This window comes from Lissotriton vulgaris, chromosome 2_2 (genome assembly GCF_964263255.1).
Source record: "Lissotriton vulgaris chromosome 2_2, aLisVul1.2, whole genome shotgun sequence".
NCBI lineage: Eukaryota > Metazoa > Chordata > Amphibia > Caudata > Salamandridae > Lissotriton > Lissotriton vulgaris.
In genome coordinates, this window is record NC_141688.1 from 126,303,620 (window position 1) to 126,323,559 (window position 19,940).

General features: G+C 44.5%; 1 protein-coding gene across 3 annotated transcripts in view; it reads left to right on the plus strand.

The window, feature by feature from the left end:
- LOC147729139 (mucosa-associated lymphoid tissue lymphoma translocation protein 1-like) overlaps positions 1–19,940 on the plus strand; it is a 1,401,591-nt gene that overhangs the window by 131,731 nt on the left and 1,249,920 nt on the right. For 2 of the 3 annotated variants that reach the window (XM_086959432.1, XM_086959437.1), the window contains exon 2: positions 17,409–17,497. The exons of the other annotated variant lie outside the window; for it this stretch is intronic. The gene's annotated coding sequence lies outside the window, so the exon portion shown is untranslated. The remainder of the gene's footprint in view (positions 1–17,408; positions 17,498–19,940) is intronic. 3 annotated transcript variants of the gene reach the window in all.

Below are 19,940 nucleotides of genomic sequence, written 5' to 3' on the forward strand. Positions count from 1 at the left end.
ACGCAATTAAATGTATTACTCCTGCAATGGTGATTTGCTTTTATTAGAACCACACAAGTGGGCCCACTATGTTCTGCTTTTAATTAATAGTATAATGAAAGGAGCAGAAGTCCCTCCTTCCTGGAAAGGAGCAGAGGTCATACCAATATACAAGAAAGGAGACTGTCAGGACCCTGCCAACTATAGGCCTATTAGCCTAATAGATACCATGCAGAAAGTGGTTGGCAGAGTAATTTTAAATCGATCCACAATTGGATGGATGAGGAAGATGTCCTCCATCTATCAGGGAAATATCCAGATAATTACCTGGGAAACTCAGTGCACTGCTCTGGTCACTCGAGAGAGTGTACTATCTTTACAACAATTGTATGTAAAATTAAAACAACATTTTCAATAGATTCAAAAATTCACAAAAGTATAATCAGCATAAACAAAATGAAATGTATTCCAAAATCTTCAGACATTGTTTTGATTCTTATTTATTATTCTTGGAGATTGTTGCAGTGATTCACAAAATCCGAACAGAAATGCTTTACAACAGCATCAAGGTTGAAACTAAAAATCCCAATGTATTTCGGGCTTACAAACCGGTCCTTCATCAGGGAAATCTGTGGGGTAATAATGCAAACTATTACTTAGGTCTATATACATTACAGCGGAAAGCCAAAAGACTTACAACAAGGGTTAAGAAAGCACTTAATGGAATCCACAATGTCAACAGCACAAGTGGCGGGCACCAATTCGAATGAGATCCAAAAGTGAGTGGTGCATAAGTACCAAACCACCAAGAAAACCAGAGTCAGAAGAAGAACACATCGACAAATGGAGTAAACATGCAAAATAACGTGCAGTCTAGTGGAAAGCTGAGAAAAAAGTGTCAAGTGTGGGTAAAAGAAGAACGAAGGGAACTACAAATGGGTCCTTACCCAGTGGAGTATCGTAACTGCAAAGGCCAAGATGGTATCCCGGGTGATTTGCTTTTATTAGAACCATACAAGTGGGCCCACTATATTCTGCTTTTAATTAGTAGTATAATGAAAGGAGCAGAAGTCCCTTCATCCTGGAAAGGAGCAGAGGTCATACCAATATACAAGAAAGGAGACCGTCAGAACCCTGCCAACTATAGGCCTATTAGCCAAGTGGTTGGCAGAGTAATTTTACATCAGATCCAAAATTGGATGGATGAGGAAGATGTCCTCTCCATCTATCAAGCAGGTTTCAGGAAAGCCACTAGTACAATAGACCAAGTGTTTAGACTTCTGCTTCTATATTGGAAAGTAGTTATAATTGGGAAGGGTAGTCTTTACCTTGCGTTTATCGATCTGAAAACCGCATTTGACTTAGTGCCCCGAGAGAAGTTATGGTCAGTGCTCCTGGAAATGGGTCTACCCCCTACCTTTTAAATCTCTTAATACATCTTCATGATGACACCTACGCCTGAGTCAGATGGGGGGACCAGGGGCAAACCACAGACAAGACAAGGGGGGTCCGCCAGGGTTGTGTGATGGCTCCTACCCTCTTCTCACTATATGTGAACGGAGTAGTTAGTTTTTTTAGTCAAATTCCAACAGATGCTCCAACCCTGGCAGGGCAAAATATTCCTACCCTCCTGTTTGCCGATGACACCCTTTTAATCTCAAAATCACTGATGGGCCTCCAGAAACTCCTCACTCGCTTCCAACTGTTCTGTGCACAAAGGGGTCTAACGATAAACATCACAAAGACAAAGTTTATGGCTTTTAACCCGGGGAAACAATTTCGAAACAATCTTACTCTTAACAGCTCCCCGCTAGAGAGAGTCCACTCCTTCGATTATTTGGGTATGAGGCTGTCCGACAAAATGCATTGGGGGACACATTTAAATAAAATGTTACTGAACCACAATCGGGTAGCGGGTGCCATTGGTAGGGATCAACGCTCATCACCATCTAGGCTGGTAGCCCCAGCCCTAGTAGTCTATGAAAGTAAGGCTGTGAGCTCAGCAATGTATGGCGCTGAACTTTGGGGCCTGGAAAAAAACGATGAGATTGGTCGTTCTGAGACCAAATTCCTTAGAGACCTGGTTTCTGTTCCTATTAATACACCACTTAAGCCCCTACTATCTGACATGGGCCGACGCCCCTTTAGTGAGGTGGCCAGACTTCGCCCCCTCTTGTACTGGATAAGATAAGACGCACTCCAGAACTTCATAGTTATGCAGCGGGTCTTTCAGAGCTCATATCCCTGGATACCAACAGAAGGATTAAGTGGCTTAGAAATATGAGGGAACTGCTGACTAAGCTGGGGTTAGCCGAAGGGTGGGCTAAGCAGGTCCCGCCGACCAAGAGTGACTTAAAAAAGATCTATTGGAACTGGGTTAACCTCCAGGTCTTACACAACCCAAGGCTTGGTAGATTAACTGACGAGTTCCTTAAGCATAAGCCACTCGGATCCCTGGAACCCTACTTAGACCTAATCAGGACATCTAGAGACAGGGCTCTATATATTCAATTTAGATTCGGATCCCTAATGCTAAATTCTGTATTGGCCAATCGGGACCCAACAATTTTCATCTCAGCAAACTGTCCGAGCTAGGATGCCCAGCATTATTCTTTGTCTGTCCAGCTTATAAGCAGGCAAGGGCCAAATGGCTCAAGCTCGTATGTATTCTTTTGGGCACTAGAAACCACCTCAATGCCTTGCGAATTCTGAGAACTGACTCATCCAGATCCGCATTTGTATGTTGTGTCGCCAAGTATCTGGGTTCTGTCTGGATCACTCGCTTAAAAGCACAATCGAGGAAGAATGCTTAATTAAAATCCGGCGAACTTGGGGCCCAGCGAGTCGATACATACATACGAATAAATTGTGAAATAGTACCGTTAGACTGCCTCGTGTGGGATATGTGTTATAGCTGAACTTTCAATTTTATATTTTAAATCTTATATCTAATGTCCAAAATCCTACAGGGGATGGTATTGAAAGGTTTTAAAACTAATTTTATTATATGAAATGTTCTTAAAGTCTGTTTTCATCATATGAAATGTTTTATAATTTTATATGGCTGTGAAATGCTTTTATGATACTTGCTATCGAATAAAGCTTATTTGAATGAATGAGTCTGAATTTAGACACCCCAAAATTAAGTAGGGATGGCTTTTTACAATATCTCCCTCAAATTGTAGGGGGCAATCTTGCCCCAGTTCAACCTGACACCCTTGTTACGATGGAAATTGAACGTGCGATCAACGCCTGCTTCTCCTTGAGTCTTTAATTCAAGGCAGACGATAAGGGGGTTTTACAAATAATTTTAATAGATCTGGCTTCAGAGTTGGTATTAAAATCTGTTACGTGCGTAAGGGGATTAATCACTTAAAAATGTCCATATGGACATTTTTAAGTGCGGGTGATTCCTAATTATTCCCCCTACGCACGTAACAAATTTTAATACCAACTCTGAAGCCAGATCTATTAAAATTATTTGTCAATCTGGATATGTGAGTTTTTCTACGAAGAACCCCCCCTCAATGAGATCCATCACAAAACCCCCAAAATTACTGATCACTACTGCTCTAACCAGGGGTTACCTGCCGGTGTAGGAAGCATGACCACTAAGCCAATGATGATGCTGTCACGCCTCTAAGGGATAAGCGGAGAACCAAGATATACGGCCACCATCGATCTCCGTACCTGAATGAGGGTTTTTTTATCGGTACAGAGCACAGCATTTATTTAAAAACCCTAGTTACGCAGGACAAGTGATCCACCCCCCCCAGTTGATTTTTGGATATACAAATAAGGAAGCTGTGTGGATCACATGTTCTTCCTTCTCCCTCCTTTTGATTTAATAAGGACTTCAGTGAGTACCTGGGTGTAAAGGGTACAATCTGGTGGTAGGTTCAAAGTAACTTTTTCCCCCTCCCTGTCTCTAGACATAATGTAATGCCTGTTCACTCGAGATTTGGGGTATGGGGTGGAGCATGAAGTGAATGTCGTTGACTGGACCCAAATGAGAGGTCACAGTTGCTCCTTGCTGACCTTACGTTTTTGCCTGTGGGGGACTGTTACCCAAGGAGACCCTTCGCAAATATTTGCTGCATGTGCTATTAATGGGGCCACACAAGGAGCTTCTTTTATGGTCAATGTGCTTTGGGAGGTAATCCTAGCATTTGGTATAGTCGCTGTGCTACTGTGATTAGTGTTCTCAGCCTTCTGCGAGGCCTGTGCCGACGACTTATTTAATTTCTCGAAGTACCAGGGTGAGCTGGTCGTCAATACGATCTAATCGATCCACAATTGGTGCCAATGCCTCAGTTATCAGTTTACTAATTTTATTAGAGGAATACCCACCCCCTCAAGTGTAATCCCTTTGCCCAGTCCCTTTCTAGTCCTACCTCCTGGTAGCGGGACTTGTCTGTTTTTTTTTGTTACAGCCAAATGGTTCTTTGATTTAGCTCCAAGCCCCACCCCCTCCGTTCTCTTCCTCTTCCCACCTCCTGCTGGTGGGGGCCTGTTCTCCTCTACATTATGGTTGACTTCTCTTTCAAATTTAGCCTATCTTTTGCATGGACCTCATCTTTGTGCCTTATTACCACAACAGGCAGTGGTACTGCTATCCTTCTATAACCATTGAACCCCATAGTATCTATGTTAACAACTCTAATGGATTCTGGAGGAGTAAGCGTAAGTGAATCACATGCAAGGTCAAGTGAGAGTCTCCCTTCTGCTTTTTCTTTTTTCTTCGTGATGGCCCCAACTGCTTTCTGTAGAAAACCATCCAGGGCCTATTGTGGAAATGTACCCAAAAGTGAGCAGGGTGGTGGAGGGTCGCCCTCTTATCCACGGGTAGAAAGACTAACAAAAGAGATCAGCACTGGAGCTGAAGTAAAACAAAGAGTTTATTAATCACTCATGAGCTGGACCACGTCCACACAACACTCTCAAGTATTGTGGGAGGAGGTACCCTGAACTCACAAACCATCATCCTTATATACAATTTTGTTGCAATGTAAGCATATGGACAAAAATGGAAAGAGCAAATTTAAAGACAGGAATAACTATCGGCAAACAAGGGCAGATGGATGAGCACTTGGTCAGCAAATAGGGAGGGGGAGCAGGAATGCTTATGGCAGCAGTAAATGATCAATAGAAGACCAGATGCACCGGCAGCTACAAACCCTCCAACATGTACATTGCTGAGCCATGTCAAAAGAGGTCAACTAAAGTTGATGACTCAAGCAGAGTGAAAAGGTGAACAGCAGAGGACGAAGTAAAAAAAATATAAGCCACAGCCAAAATGGCTGTTGCTTATCCTACTACAAAATATTACACGTTTCCACAGACGCCCTTTTAGCATAAGCTAATATTTTCTTGTCCCTTCTAAGGGGTTTGATATACAACGTGTTTATCAATTAACAACATTTTACAAATTTCTCGTTCCATTGCTAAACAGGCATTTGCATTTTGGACATTCGTTTTAGATGTACACAAGAAGTACAAGTGGAAATACAGAGGGAACAGAGCATTGTTCCACATTGTATGCAAAAACGACAAGAGAAGATAATTGCAATAATTATGAATAAGGCCGACAATACTTTCAGACCCCATACAGGAAATAAGTTCCAGAACCATCCAGTTCAAGTCCATGTTCCTGGATCTCGATGTATCTCAGTGGCTATTTTATGCAGTTTGGAAATGGCATCATAAACAGAAGGGACGTGTTCAGGTTTAAATATGCAACAGCTACTTCTGATAATGCAACATGCTCCCCCACGAGAAGTGTGGCTCAATGGTTAGAGCGGCAGACCCTGATGCAGAGGTCTGGCCCGGGACCAGGGTTCTATTCCCACCTCGGCAGGTCTTGGGCCCATTTTCCTCGGACCTGAGATTTTCTCGCCTCAGTGCCTATTCTAATTAAGCCTGGGCGTAGTTCGCGTAGCCGCACTCCGCGAGCTACGCGAAGATGCACTTGCACTCCGCGAACTACGCATAGCTCCGCGAGCATGCGTAGTAGCTTGCTTGACCCGTTCGCAAGCCATTTTTCGTCTTCGGGAGCGCCGTGGAACTCTGGAACCTGCTCGACACCAGATCTCCAGACGTCGCCTTCCTCACCGAAACATGGATGAACGCCTCCTCAGCGCCCGACATCGCCGTCGCCATCCCGGACGGATACAAGATCACCCGGAGAGACCACGTCAACGAGACAGGAGGAGGCATCGCCATCGTCCACAAGAACACCATCCGCATCACGACCAACTCAGACGACACCCTCACAGCCGCTTAACATCTTCACTTCCAGATACACACCGACCCCAAGACAACACTCAGAGGCACCCTCATCTACAGACCCCCAGGACCTCGCACACAATTCAGCGAAGACATCGCAGACTTCATCAGCCCGCACGCCCTCGCCTCCGCTGACTACATCCTCCTAGGGGACCTCAACTTCCACCTGGAGAACAACAACAACACCACCACCACCACCCTGCTGGACAACCTCCCCAACCTCGGACTCATGCAACTGGTGAACACCCCCACCCACTACGCCGGACACACGCTTGACCCAGTCTTCTCCTCCAGCAAGTACATCTCCTTCAGCCACTCCACCGGACTCCACTGGACAGACCACAGCTGCGTCCACTTCAGCTTCAGAAAGACCACGACTCACCACCACCCGCAACAGGTTCCCCGCAGGAACTGGAACAAGATCACCACCGACCAGCTCACCACTTCACTGAGCCAGAACCCGCCCGCCAGCTCAACGGACCCCAACCAAGCAGCCAACAACCTCACACAGTGGATCACCAATTGCGCTCGCCCAACCAGCCTCGACCACTCGCAGTCCGGCTTCCGCGTCAACCACAGCTCCGAGACCGCCCTCATCGCAGCCACTGACGACATCCGAGCCCTGCTCGACAACTGGGAAACAGTGGCCCTCATCCTCCTGGACCTCTCCGCAGCATTCGATACGGTGTGCCACCGCACCCTAGTGCAGCGCCTCAGCAACATCGGAATCCAAGAGAAGGCACTGGAGTGGATCATCTCGTTCCTCATCGGACGAACCCAGAGAGTCCGCCTCCCCCCGTACTGATCCAAGGCCACCGAAGTCATATGCGGCGTACCAAAAGGATCATCACTCAGCCCCACCCTCTTCAACGTCTACATGAGCCCCCCTCACAGCCATCGTGCGCCAACACAACCTCAACATCATCTCCTACGCTGACGACACCCAGCTGATCCTCTCCCTCACCAACGACCCAGGAACCGCCAGAACCAACCTACACGAAGGGATGAAAGACGTAGTCGAGTGGATGAGGAACAGCCGCCTGAAACTGAACTCAGACAAGACGGAAGTCCTCATCTTTGGATCATCACCCTCCGCCTGGGACGACTCCTGGTGGCCCCCTGCCCTGGGCAGCGCACCCAAACCAACGGACCACGCACGCAACCTGGGCTTCATCCTGGACTCCTCCCTCTCGATGACCAGACAAGTCAACACCGTCTCATCATCATGCTTCAACATCCTACGCATGCTCCGAAAGATCTTCCCATGGCTCGCCACCGAAACCAGGAAGACGGTCACAGAGCTACTCGTCACCAGCCGTCTGGACTACGGAAACACCCTCTATACCGGAAGCACAGCCAAACTCCAGAAAAGACTCTAACACATCCAGAACGCCTCCGCACGACTCATCTTGGACATCCCCCAACACAGCCACATCTCCGGACACCTGAGAGACCTTCACTGGCTCCCCGTCACCAAGAGAATCACGTTCCAACTCCTCACCCACGCACACAAGGCCCTCTATGACCTGGGCCCCAGGTACCTCAACACCGCCTGACCTTCTACACTCCCACCCGCCAACTACGATCGACCAGCCACGCCCTCGCCACCGTGCCACGCATCCGAAGATCCACTATGGGAGGAAGATCCTTCTCCTACCTGGCAGCCAAGACTTGGAACTCCCTCTCCATCCACCTCCGCCTGACCCAAGACCACCTCTGCTTCAGGAAGTAACTCAAGACATGGCTGTTCGAGCAGTAGCGGACCCCCCTCCCCCAAGTGCCTTGAGACCCTCTGGGTGAGTAGCGCGCTATACAAATATCCTGATTGATTGATTGATTGATTGCCTGCATGCTCTGGATGTGTAGCGCGCGAAGTTACCCATGAGGTTTGTCCCGCCCGCACGCGTCCCCTTATTTCCGGTCACTACTAACGTGTTCGCGAGTTATTCTGTGCCAGATTGCAGTTTCTGCGTGTTCGGCAACTCGATCTTACCGACAAGCATCCTCGCGCACGCGAAAATGCTATTGAGCGCGCGAGAACTACGCTACGCAGCAGTTTGCGGAGTATTTGACAACTTCGCGTTCTCCGCGGAGCGCGAGGTTGCCGAAACTCCGCAAACTCCGCGAACGGAGCGTAGTTCTTCGCCCAGGGTTAATTCTAATCATGGGTCCCAGTCTGCAACTCTGGCCAATATCTTGCTTAATCTCGACAACGGCCCCAAAAGCGCTGGGATGCCTGGCTTCACTTTGAGAGTGCCCAGGAGTGGACTTTTCACAGGGAAAAGCCAGGAAGGGTTCCACAGCGGTATGCGTTACAGCACCAGGACACCCCAGTTGGGGTATTAGTGCCCTTTACAAGTACAAATTACATTTACATTTACATTTACACGATCATGCATCAAAAACCATTCTATTTTGCAAAGTCACAATTTCGTATTTTGGAGTTCTTCTATAATATTTCCAAGAGCCAATGCTGTTTGATTAGTCACAGCCTCTACCACTCGGTTCAAGCGTCTTATTTTTCTACTATTCAAAGTTGCACCAACAAAGAAATAGAGTCCCAAATAAAAGTCAGCATATTGTTGTAATGCAGTGTCAATTTGATCCATTTTGTCATTATTTATAGTTCTTTTGAATTCGTTCAAGGAAATGTCATTAAACAATTTTTGGTCTTTATGATAGGATGCAGGTGCTAAGAACACAGGGGGAAGCAAAAAGGACACATAGCATATTCCAGTACCCTTTACTTCCACAAATGAAATAAGTGTTATGTGAGGATAGAAAACTGCTATTGTTCGTTTCAGTGATATTCAATACTGTAGTACAGTCACTTTTTCCAACTTGGATACTGCCAAAACTGCTCACACAAAGATTTGCTTGGGCTCTAGTACCCTTGGCCATTCAAGTGTTAGAAAAAACATAGCTTGCAGAGGAATTTCCTTTACGATACTCCTTCATTTCCCATAGAGTTCCTTTGGGCTGTGGTAGGCTTTCATCATCAGGGTAACAAACCTTGTTTAACTGTACATTAAGTCTTCCTACATTGGGTGGAACAATATTACTCGCAGCAAAGGCCCACAACTGTGCCAACCAGGCTCTACAAGAGCCATTATGTGAAAATGACAGGGTAATGAGAGGCGTTCCTACCTTCTTCTGATGGGCTGGCATCATTCCACATACCCAGCAGTTTGTAGTATTCATAGCATTATGAGTATGATGCAACATTTGTATGAAAGTGTTATTGAGATATGACATTCGATGCTTCATTTCATGATAGGGAAGAGTGAAGTAATAATGTTCCAACGGGACAGGAGTAGTAGCAGGTAGTAAGTTTCAAGTCGGAGTTACTTTCTCCACAACCCACATTACTACAGCAATGATGACAGCAGTCAAAGTCAATCCAGAAATAAACATTGTGCAGCCGCTACAGATCTTTGTAGCATTTGATTTCTTCTCCTCAAGCATGTTCATCTCATCGACAAACAACAAAACAGATGATGCCCTAAGGTCCTGGGCAGGCGTTGGTTTCTTTACTAACATTGAGACGAGTAGTCACTAAAAGGCTATCCCCCTTTGTAGTCGGTCTATAACCACCCAGGACAGTGGCTCAAACAGTCTCTTTTTGCGATGAAGTGTCTCTCTTCATGGATTGAAGTAGGTATCTAGATGCACCAAGGATTGTGTGGTCCGGGAAAACTTCCTCAGGCCCTTCAGGTGACGCAGCTCGTCCTCTGTCTGTGACCAAAATGTTGCGGTGATCTGTCAGCACAGCAGGGCTCACAAAGGTATGCAGAATCTTTCGGCAGTGGCTGGAATCGACCCAGTTTTTCCTGTTGGTCACTCGGACTGCAGTTCTGGTAGGAAAGAGGACCTGCTCTGGGCCACGCCAGCGAGGTGCCAGACAACTTGTCCCTTGAAACGATTTTGTAAAGAAAAAGCCTCCAGGCCGCAGATCATGACCTTCACCCTGTGACCTGTCTGGAAGAGCTTCCCATACCTTCTGATAAATAGAAGACAAGCTGTCAGTTAACTGGGACAAATAGTCACTCTTCAACATGTGGGGAACATCATGTATAGGGCGAATCTTAGAGACCTCCAAATATTCATGGGTATAAGGCCAGATCGTGTATGTGGTATCAATCTGATAGAAAGCAATGCTAGGGGTAGTGCATCAGGCCATTTCAAAGACGTGTAAGCCTGTATTTTAGTCCATTTCAGTTTCAGGGTGGAGTTGTAACGCTCCACCAGGCCTGCTGACTGTGGGTGAAAAGCAGCATGAATTTTCTGCTTAATCCTCAACCCTTTCATGACATATTCTACAACTTGCCCAATGAAATGAGGTCCATTGTCGCTCCATAGGACCCGACAAACGGCAAAGCGAGGAAAGAACTCCTTTAAGAGAACTTTCGCTGTTGTGAGAGCTGTATTATCCTTTGTAGCATACGCCTCCTCCACCCATTTCCTGAAGGCACAAACAACTACTAGGACATATTTCAGATTATTACAGCGTTCAAACTGAATGTAGTCCATTTGCAGGACCTCAAAAGGTGCAGATGGTGTCGCAAACCCTCCTGTTGGAGTTCACGTTCCCTTTCCAGGATTATTCTGGAGACAGACCAGACAAGACTGGACTATCTTTTTAGCATTGCCAGCAATATCAGGATGATTCCAAACTTGCATGAGTTTTGCCATTGAGGATGCACCAACATGTGCCAGCCTATGTGCCATGCGAATCAAGGGGTATACGTATGCTGTGGGTAACCTCCATTTGGTCATATCTTTGTTCCCTCCTTAGACAATTGGTCTAGTTTGTCAGGAGAGGCAGATTGTTGCATGTCCAGCACTTCCTGTCTGGCATCATGCCAACCTTCAGCTTGTGACTTAACCACATACATAGATGTGGTGCTTTGCTGCATTGCAGTCTCACGGGCTGTGTGACCCGCAAAGGCATTACCTGCTCCTATTTTATCAGTCACTTTCTTGTGTGCACTACACTTAACAATTGCCACTTTCTTAGGGTAGATTAGGGCAGTAAAAAGATTATGCACTAATTCTCCATACACTATCTGTTCCCATGTGAGGTGAGGAAACCCCTTTCTTTCCGTTAGTGGCCAAAATTGTGTGCCACCCCAAATGCGTACTGGCTGTCATTGAAAATATTGACAAGTAAGTCTGTACTAAGCTCACATGCACACGTCAGTGCAATCAGTTTGGCTGCTTCGGCCGACTTCTGTGGCATGCAAGCTGTCTCAACTACTGTCTGAAGTGCCGTAATAGCATAGGCAGCAGATGTAGTGCCATCGGGTAATTTCAAAGATGACCCATCAACCCATAACTCCCCGTCAACAATAGAGAGAGGAGTATCTTGTAGGTCAACATGACCCTTTGTTTGCTCTTCAGTGAGAAATATATAATCATGTGGTTCTTGCGACAGAGGCTGAGTGGCTGGAAATGGTAGTAGTGTAGCAGGATTTAGTGTCAAACATCTTTTCAATGTGATATGGGGGGCCAAAAGTGTCAATTCATATCCTGTTAAGCGAGCACTAGTCAAATGTTGTGTTTTCGTTTAGCAAAGCATCAACTGAATGGGGTATTAAGACAAGCAGTTTGTGTGACAAAACTATTCCTTCACTCTGACGTGTATATTCAGCTGTTGCTGCCACCGCTCGGAAACATCCAGGCAGCGTGCGAGGGACTGAGTCCAGCACAGCTGAGAAATATGCAAAAGGATGTTGATTATCACCGTATATCTGTGTTAACACAGAGAGAGCACAACCTTCCCTCTCGTGTACGTAGAGTGTGAAAGTCTTAGTGTAGTCTGGAGTTCCTAATACTGGTACAGAACAAAGAGCTTGGCGTAACTGTTGGAAGCCACTCTGACATTCAGCAGTCCATGGGAGGGGCATCAGAGTTTCTTTAGTCAAACAGGCCAACAAAGGTTTAATAATGTGCAAAAAACTCGGGATCCACTGCCTACAAAAAGTAGTAAGGCTAATCAGTGCATGAACATCCTTATGAGTATGGGGCATAGGAGTATCTAATATGATCTGAATGCCATCTGGTGTCAGTGCTCGTCCCTCCTTAGACAGGAGGTGATCTAAATAGGTAACCTGCTGTCTACAATACTGCAATTTCTTTTGCGAGACTTTGTGATTATGGGAGGCAAGGAATGATAACAATAACAGTGTACCTTCTTCACACTGCTCAGGGTTATCTGCAGCTAACAAGATGATGTTGAGGTATTGGGTAAGGGCCACCCCTTTTGGTACAGGAAAGGAATCAAGCTGTCGTTTTAATGCCTGACTGTAAATGATAGAACTTTCTGTATAGCCCTGTGGAGCTCTGCAGAATCGGAAGGATCTATGTTTCAACATAAATCCAAACCGATAACGGCCTTCAAGGTGAATGGTGATTGAGAAAAATGCATTTTTCAAGTCAATCACTGAAAATGTAGTGGCAGTGGGAGGGACCATAGTGAGAAGGGTTGTGATATCAGAAACTACCGGATATTGGGGCACTACAAATTTATTAACGTCCCGCAAATCATTAATAAATCTGTAAATTTTAGTGTCTGTGTCTTTTTTCAAAATAGGAAGGATAGGGCTATTGCAAGTATTATAGGGGACTTCTTCCACTACCCCCACTTTGATCAAATCCTGAAAAATGTGTGCTAATGCTTCTTCACCTTCTCGGAATATTTTGTATTGTGGCAAACGAGGCAGTGTGACAACTTTCCTTACTTGAATATTACAGGTGGAATAACCATTTGACCCACATCAGTATCTGATCTAGCCCACAAGATACAAGGTAGGGACGCCAGAGCGGCATCCTCATTGGTAAGACAGGATCTCTCAACCATTGGATAGTTGTCATTCAAAATAACATGCACACCTTCCGGAGAATAACTTATTGTAACATGCAAACATTTAAGCGAATCGATACCCACAATGTTGTCCGGCTTGCTAGGGGAAAGCAAAAATGGACATGCTGCAGTGAATTTGTCAAGTACGAGTTCAAGTGGCTGTGATAGCGGGCTAGGTGTAGGTGTTTCATCGAAACCTATTGATGTTATCATTGTGCCGGACAGGGGAGCCCTAGGAACCAATCTTTTAGACAGAGCACTACTGGTAGCCCCTGTATCAATCAGAAACGGAATAGTAGATCCCAAGACATTTGCATCAACATAAGGACTCATTTGATCTACTGGCACCTAACCCGGTCCCTTACCCCATCCTAGGCATCCCTATGCGTAATCAGAATCTGCAAGTGCATCAGCAGAATAATCAGACATTTGGTATTGATTTCTCCTATCAAAAGTATTAGAGTAATTTGGTCCTTGTACAACTGCCTCAAACCTGGGAGGATCCAGCACCTCCTCTTTTTTAAGTGACTAGCTATTTTTGGTAACATATTAGCAACAAATTTGTCGACAAACAAATGCTTACCCGTATCATCGGCCAATGACTGGCCGCTAAAATCATGGAATGTCTCCTGAAATCGTGAAAAGCAATCAGATACTGACTAACCCTTTTTCTGTTTACAAAATGCTAACGTAGTCCAATCTACTTTTTTAGGGGGTATGGGAGTCTTCAACTTAGTCACAATAGCTTTAGGAAGATCTAATATCTCCTTCTGAGGTTTCTGCGCAGGCTCCCAGTCCGCATCTATTTCTTCTAAATGTTCCCAGATATCACCAAATGCTACATTGTCATCTATTTTACGTATTGTTTTCCACATGTAGGGAGGCAAAATAAGCCTAAAGAAAATATCAATATCTGGCAAGGTCATAGTGCAGGAGCTGATGTCTTCTTCTACCTCCTCATAGAAGGCAGCAGGATTTTTCAAAAGGTCGGGCAAAGCAGCCTTAAGGGCCATACCATCTGCTCTGCTCCAAGGAGTATAATCCAATTATATATAAAATATCCCTTTGCATCATCTGAAGTTTTATCATCATTGTTCCTGCACACTTCGGGGGAACATTCAGGGGTGCAGCTTCTCGCATTGGCTTCATAGTAACTTTATTACTGCCGGAATTGCCTTCTTTCATCGGAACATCTGTTTTCTCCGCCTGGGACTGAACTGCTTCTACGACTTTACTCTTTCTAGCTAATTCTTGTTCCTTTTGGAAACGTAATGTTTCATTTCGTAATTTAACTTTTTGCCTAATCGTATCAGTTATATCTGAAAAAAGGTAAGTCCCATCTACCAACCGATTATAATCAACGTTTAGATCAGCTGGTTCTGTTTTGTCAGAAATATGCCGCCAACCATATACTACCTCCCAACAGAACTTTTTAACGAAATATAACTGGTCTATATCTTTCCAAGGTTGATCCATATTTATGAGGATCGTTGCTGTAGTAGTCCGAAGAGCTTCCTCTTTAGCAGTGCTTTTTAATGTATCTTTTTCTGCTTTAGTCAAAGTAGAGTGAGCATATCTTTATCTTTATCCTCTGAGGAAGAGATCTCCTCATTAGAAGCTTCATCCTCAAGGGCACTTGGAGTGGGAAATTTATACGGGGTGGGTGTTGTTCTAATAGGATGCAATCATCCTGAGGCGTATTATGTAGAGGATAGATAGGGCGCTTAATTGGATAGTGGCCATTTATCCCTAATCGACGTTCTCTATCTTCCTTTTCTATTCTTTCCTACATTCCTTTGTCTTTTAATTCCACCCTTTTCTGATATATCGTCTTCCGCTGCTCTTTCTCTGCTATAGCTTCCGCTCTCTTTGCTCTTTCTCGCACTTCTGTACCCCACATATGTATACAATCAAACATATCCTGTCTACTCTCTTTTAAATACACACTTTTCCCACATAGTGAACTTTCTTAAAATCAAATTTCCAATTCACTGGTCATTATAAATCGGGCTCTTTCTTTGTGCATTTGTTCCACAATGAACCATACATTATTGGACAAATACCATGTTTAATATACATCTCTCTATTTGGCGTCCCTTCTGGAGGAGCCGGCTGACTTTGTTCTAAAGCATTCTTGGTACCACAAGAGCAGCAACACCACTTACGGAGTGTGCTGAGAACAGGCATGTTTTCACAAGTATATGTAAAATATTACTACTCTAAACAAATACTGCAAAAGGAGAAAAATCTCCACATTAGCTGCCTTCAGTCTTTGCAAAGAATGAATACCAAACCAAAAAAACAAACTAAGCAAATCAAGAGTGCCTCTTCAGCGACCTTACCAAACAAAAGTCTCCAATTCCCACCTGCTGATCTCTGGTCGACCTAATGGTCAATGCAAAATACGGCAAAGAAAGCCCCATTTGAGACCAGCCACCACCCGGAGGGTCAAATCGGGAAAACTGGAAAAGTCAAGTCGGCCTGTAAAGACAAGTGTCTTTTCATGCAGTGCGCATCCACAATAATATTTGGATCCTCTGCTGAGACCACTCCTTCGGACGGCCGCGTCTCCGATGGGGCACCACGTGTCGGGCGCCAACTGTAGAAATGTACCCAAAAGTGAGCCCACTTGTGCAGGGTCACCCTCTCGTCCACGGGTCCAAAGACCAACAAAAGAGAGATCGGCACTGGAGCTGAATTAAAATAACAAGTTTATTAATCACTCATGAGCGGGACCAAGTCCACAAAGCACTCTCAAATGTTGTGGGAGGAGGTACTCTGAACTCACAAACCATTGTCCTTATATACAGTTTTGTTGCAATGTAAGCATATGGACAGAATTGGAAAGAGCAAGTTTAAACACAGGAATAGCTATCAGCAAACAAGGGCAGATGGATGATCACTTGGTCAGCAAATAGGGAGGAGGAGCAGGAATGCTTATGGCAGCAGTAAACAATCAATAGATAGCCTCTAAGACCAGGTGCACCAGCGGCTACAAACCCCTTGGCACGTACATGGCTGAGCCATGTCAAAAGAGGTCAACTAAATTTGATGACACAAGCTGAGTGAAAAGGCAAACAGCAGAGGGTGAAGGAAACGAAATGGAAGCCACAGCCAAAATAGCTGTTGCTTATGCTATTACAAAATATTACACGTTTCCACACTATGGAACCTGTGGGTTTTACAACTGGCGTGGTCTTGCTTTTACCCATCATTCAATCAGACCAATTATTAGGAATATAAGGTAAGATAGGGTAAATAGGCTACCAAAATCAATAAAATATGGGCTAGAATTTTCCTTAGATTGCACAAATGAAATTACACTGCAAAGCTCAATAGCTCCACAACCAAGGGGGCGAGTTCACAATTTCATAATTATGCACACTTCCTGGTACGAATTTACACAGAGTATCCGCCCTCTATTCCTTTTGATCCAATTAGTGTTCCAATTTCTTCCCTTTGCAAAGAACTGTCCAACAAGGCGGATCAGAGAGAGTCTTAACCCAAACAGGGACACAGCGGACCAGCTGCGAGGGTTTGGTGGTGCCCTCACCAATTTTCCTTCATCCAGGGCCCAGGGGAAGACGTTATTGTCCAGCCTCTGTTGAGGTAAAAGGCCCCTCCCTCCTCTGCTCTCTCTTCTGGATACTTTCCATCTATTATCCTAATACTGACTTTTCAGATCATTGTTATTTTGTTTATGTCTGGCAATGGTTCTGTTGTCACTCTGTTGCATGCTATTGTTTCTATGCCATCCTCTACTTGCATCAGAGTTCATTTTTTTCCATTTAGAGTCTTTCTGTAATCATTATAAAGAAAGGAGATGTGTTATACCTGCTGCGTGGCCAGTATGACTGTAGTGAGAGAATGTTGGTGAGTGTGTAAGTCAGTTGGTGGATGGGCTGAGCAGCAGGAAGGCTGCTCCTGGTGTGGCTCTACGCTGCAACATCTGATCTTGAATAAACATACATGGAAACTATTTGGAACTGGACTATCTTTTATTCACTACAGGCTTACATCCTGCCCTTACTTTTCAATGGATTGTGTGCTTGCCAGTTACTTTCATCTGTTTCGAATGGCTGTAGCATACTATTTCCTTTCTTTCATGTGAATATCTTATCAGTGTCCTGTAACCTGAGTACTGTTTTCATCTGCTTTTCAGGAACTTTTTTATTTTTAGCCTGCACAGCGCTTGCTTATTTTTATGGTTTGCCTGCTTGTTTATATAATCTACATATGGCTACGTGCATTTCAAGCATGGCTCTGTTTTTTTTTCTTTCAGAAAGCCTCTGTGCCACCCCTGTTTCCCCACACAATGGAGAATGCAACTCTGGCATCTAGATCATTGGCTGTCCTCTTGTGATTAATGTGGTATGCTTTATCACATTTACTTACGTATGTTTAATCACACTGGCTTTGTGTTAGAATGCTTCAAAGATTACTTTTAAAACATGTTTAGGCTTTTTACTCTACTCCAAGATGGTGGGTGATGATTAGTGTTTCCCCGCGTGACCCGATTTCCCCGGCCATGTTGATTTTTCTTCATACATGGAGAAGCGGAACCCAGCGAGGAATTCTTCATGTGCCGGAGCCGGGTGGATTCTTCCCGGGCAGTTCTCCTCTTGATCACTAACGCCGTGTTCTGACTTAATGAGACTTTGACCTGAGAAAGTGAGAACCAACCAGCGTTGCTCATGGTGGGGAAGTTCCACTTCGATTACTTATTTGTGGTGCCACATGTTGTTTTCGTCTTTTCGGGCTAGCGGGAACTTGTGAGCTGTGTATTTGTGTCTAATTTGTGGTTGCAGTGCACCGCATTATTATTCCGCTTTATTTTACTTACAGTGGCTGCTTGTTGAAATCGTTTGCAATTTTATACAGCACAGACTAGAGCCAAAGGTATCGGAGTGCTTTGCATAAGCACCAGTTGCATTTCACAGGGACAGGACACCCGGTGCTAGTGGGGAGAGGATTCAATTTTATTTGCTGTTTTATACAGGGCAAAGCTGGGCCAAAACTCGTTAGAACAGGCCACTAATAATGTTCGCTAAAGACGAACGTCACACTTGTGGCTGCCGAAAGCGTGTCTGAGATCAAAATGTAAGATTTTGCAGCATAACTGAGATTCGTAGAGAAGCACTTTATATTACTCCTTACTGTTACTGCACAGTATATTGCCTTTTTCAATAAACAAGCCATAACACTTTTACGAAGTTTCTTTAAATTATATTGCAAAACTGCTTACCAAGCTAAAACTTACACTAACAAAAAATATTCATCACATAGGTGAACCCAATTGCATTTGCCAATGCTTGTCAATACTACCCTTTGGCTACCTACTGGCCATCCACTTGAGCTTCTTATTGTACATCTTCAAGTGTCCCCTGCAGCACGTCACCTCCTGTCTCGACTGAACATAACTCTGTGCCTTAAAGGCACATCACACTGTGGCTCCAACTGCACATAGTCGAGCCCCTGAACTGCACATCGCTCAGCATACCGTGATACACATCAAAAAGGGGTTTCCCCGATGCACAATTCATAGTGGTCACCTGTGGCACATCAAACAGTGACCCTCTGCCTCTAAGGGACATCAAGCAGTGCTCAAGTTTAAGTTTAAATTTATTATGTTTTGGAACTCCAAAGAGGTCCACATAAAAAGATACGTACAGCAAAGTATACATACATATGCAATTAAAAACAGCAGCTTAATAACAATAAACAGAATAATCAGTACAACACAATTAATAGTATCCTCTAGTAGATATCTAAGAAACATTTGAAAAAGTTAAAAATACAAGAACAAAACATTTCATTTGGAGGATTATATAGAGCAATTAAAAAAGAATTGGCTGTATGAATATTCAATTTTAAACAAATATGTCTTAACCATTTACTACGAAATGGGCAAAGTGCAGGACATATAAAAAGGACGCGAATAAAGTCCTGAATAGACACATTACAAAAATTACAAATTGCTGAACATCGATACCACCTAGCCTTAAGCTTGTTAAGAGGGAGAAAATCATGCCTCAAAAGCAACCAAAAACGACGTATAGCATGAGAAAGATTCCAAGAAACATATGGTTGCTTGCATTTTAATACATACGTGTCAGTGAGGGGAGATATTCCCTTCTTTGCAATGATGGACTCCCTGTCCAACCTGAAGCTAAGATCCCAAGAGGCCTGTTTCAGAAGTAATTTCAGCTGTAAGGTAGACAGAGTAAAAAGAGTGTTCTCCTCCAATTGTAAGAGCTCAACAGCCCTTCTGAAGTTCTTCACAATTGAGGAGAAGTCTCTCAGAGTACCCAACAATTCGGATTTCATTAGATGTCTTATGGTCCCCACTTCCCCTCTGGCTAAACTGGCTACCCAACGCACCAAGCAGTGCTCCCTGAAGCGCATTACTCCATGCCTCATGTGGAGTACAACTCCCTTTACTCCTTTGACGGTGTTAGCCCTGTGCTCCCCCTTGTGCATCACCACCGACTGCACAGGGTTATGTACGACTTCGTCTGTGCATGAGGGCCTACTTATTGTCTTAGATGCATCAGTGGATGCATGTCTTTTTGCCTTGTCTGTCTGGACATCACTAAATCTCTTGCCGTGTGTGGCTAGGTGCCTATATTCGTATCTCTAAGTGGCTGTGCGCCTTCTCTGTTTGTATTCGTAGGTGCCCGCATGTTGGGTGCCTGTTGACATGTGAATTTATGACTGTAGGGGGGTTGTGTGCCTACAGGCCTGAATATTTGTCTGTGCACTGTGTGCATGTACTTTACACATTTTACAAAAGACAAATGTATTGTTTTCAGTC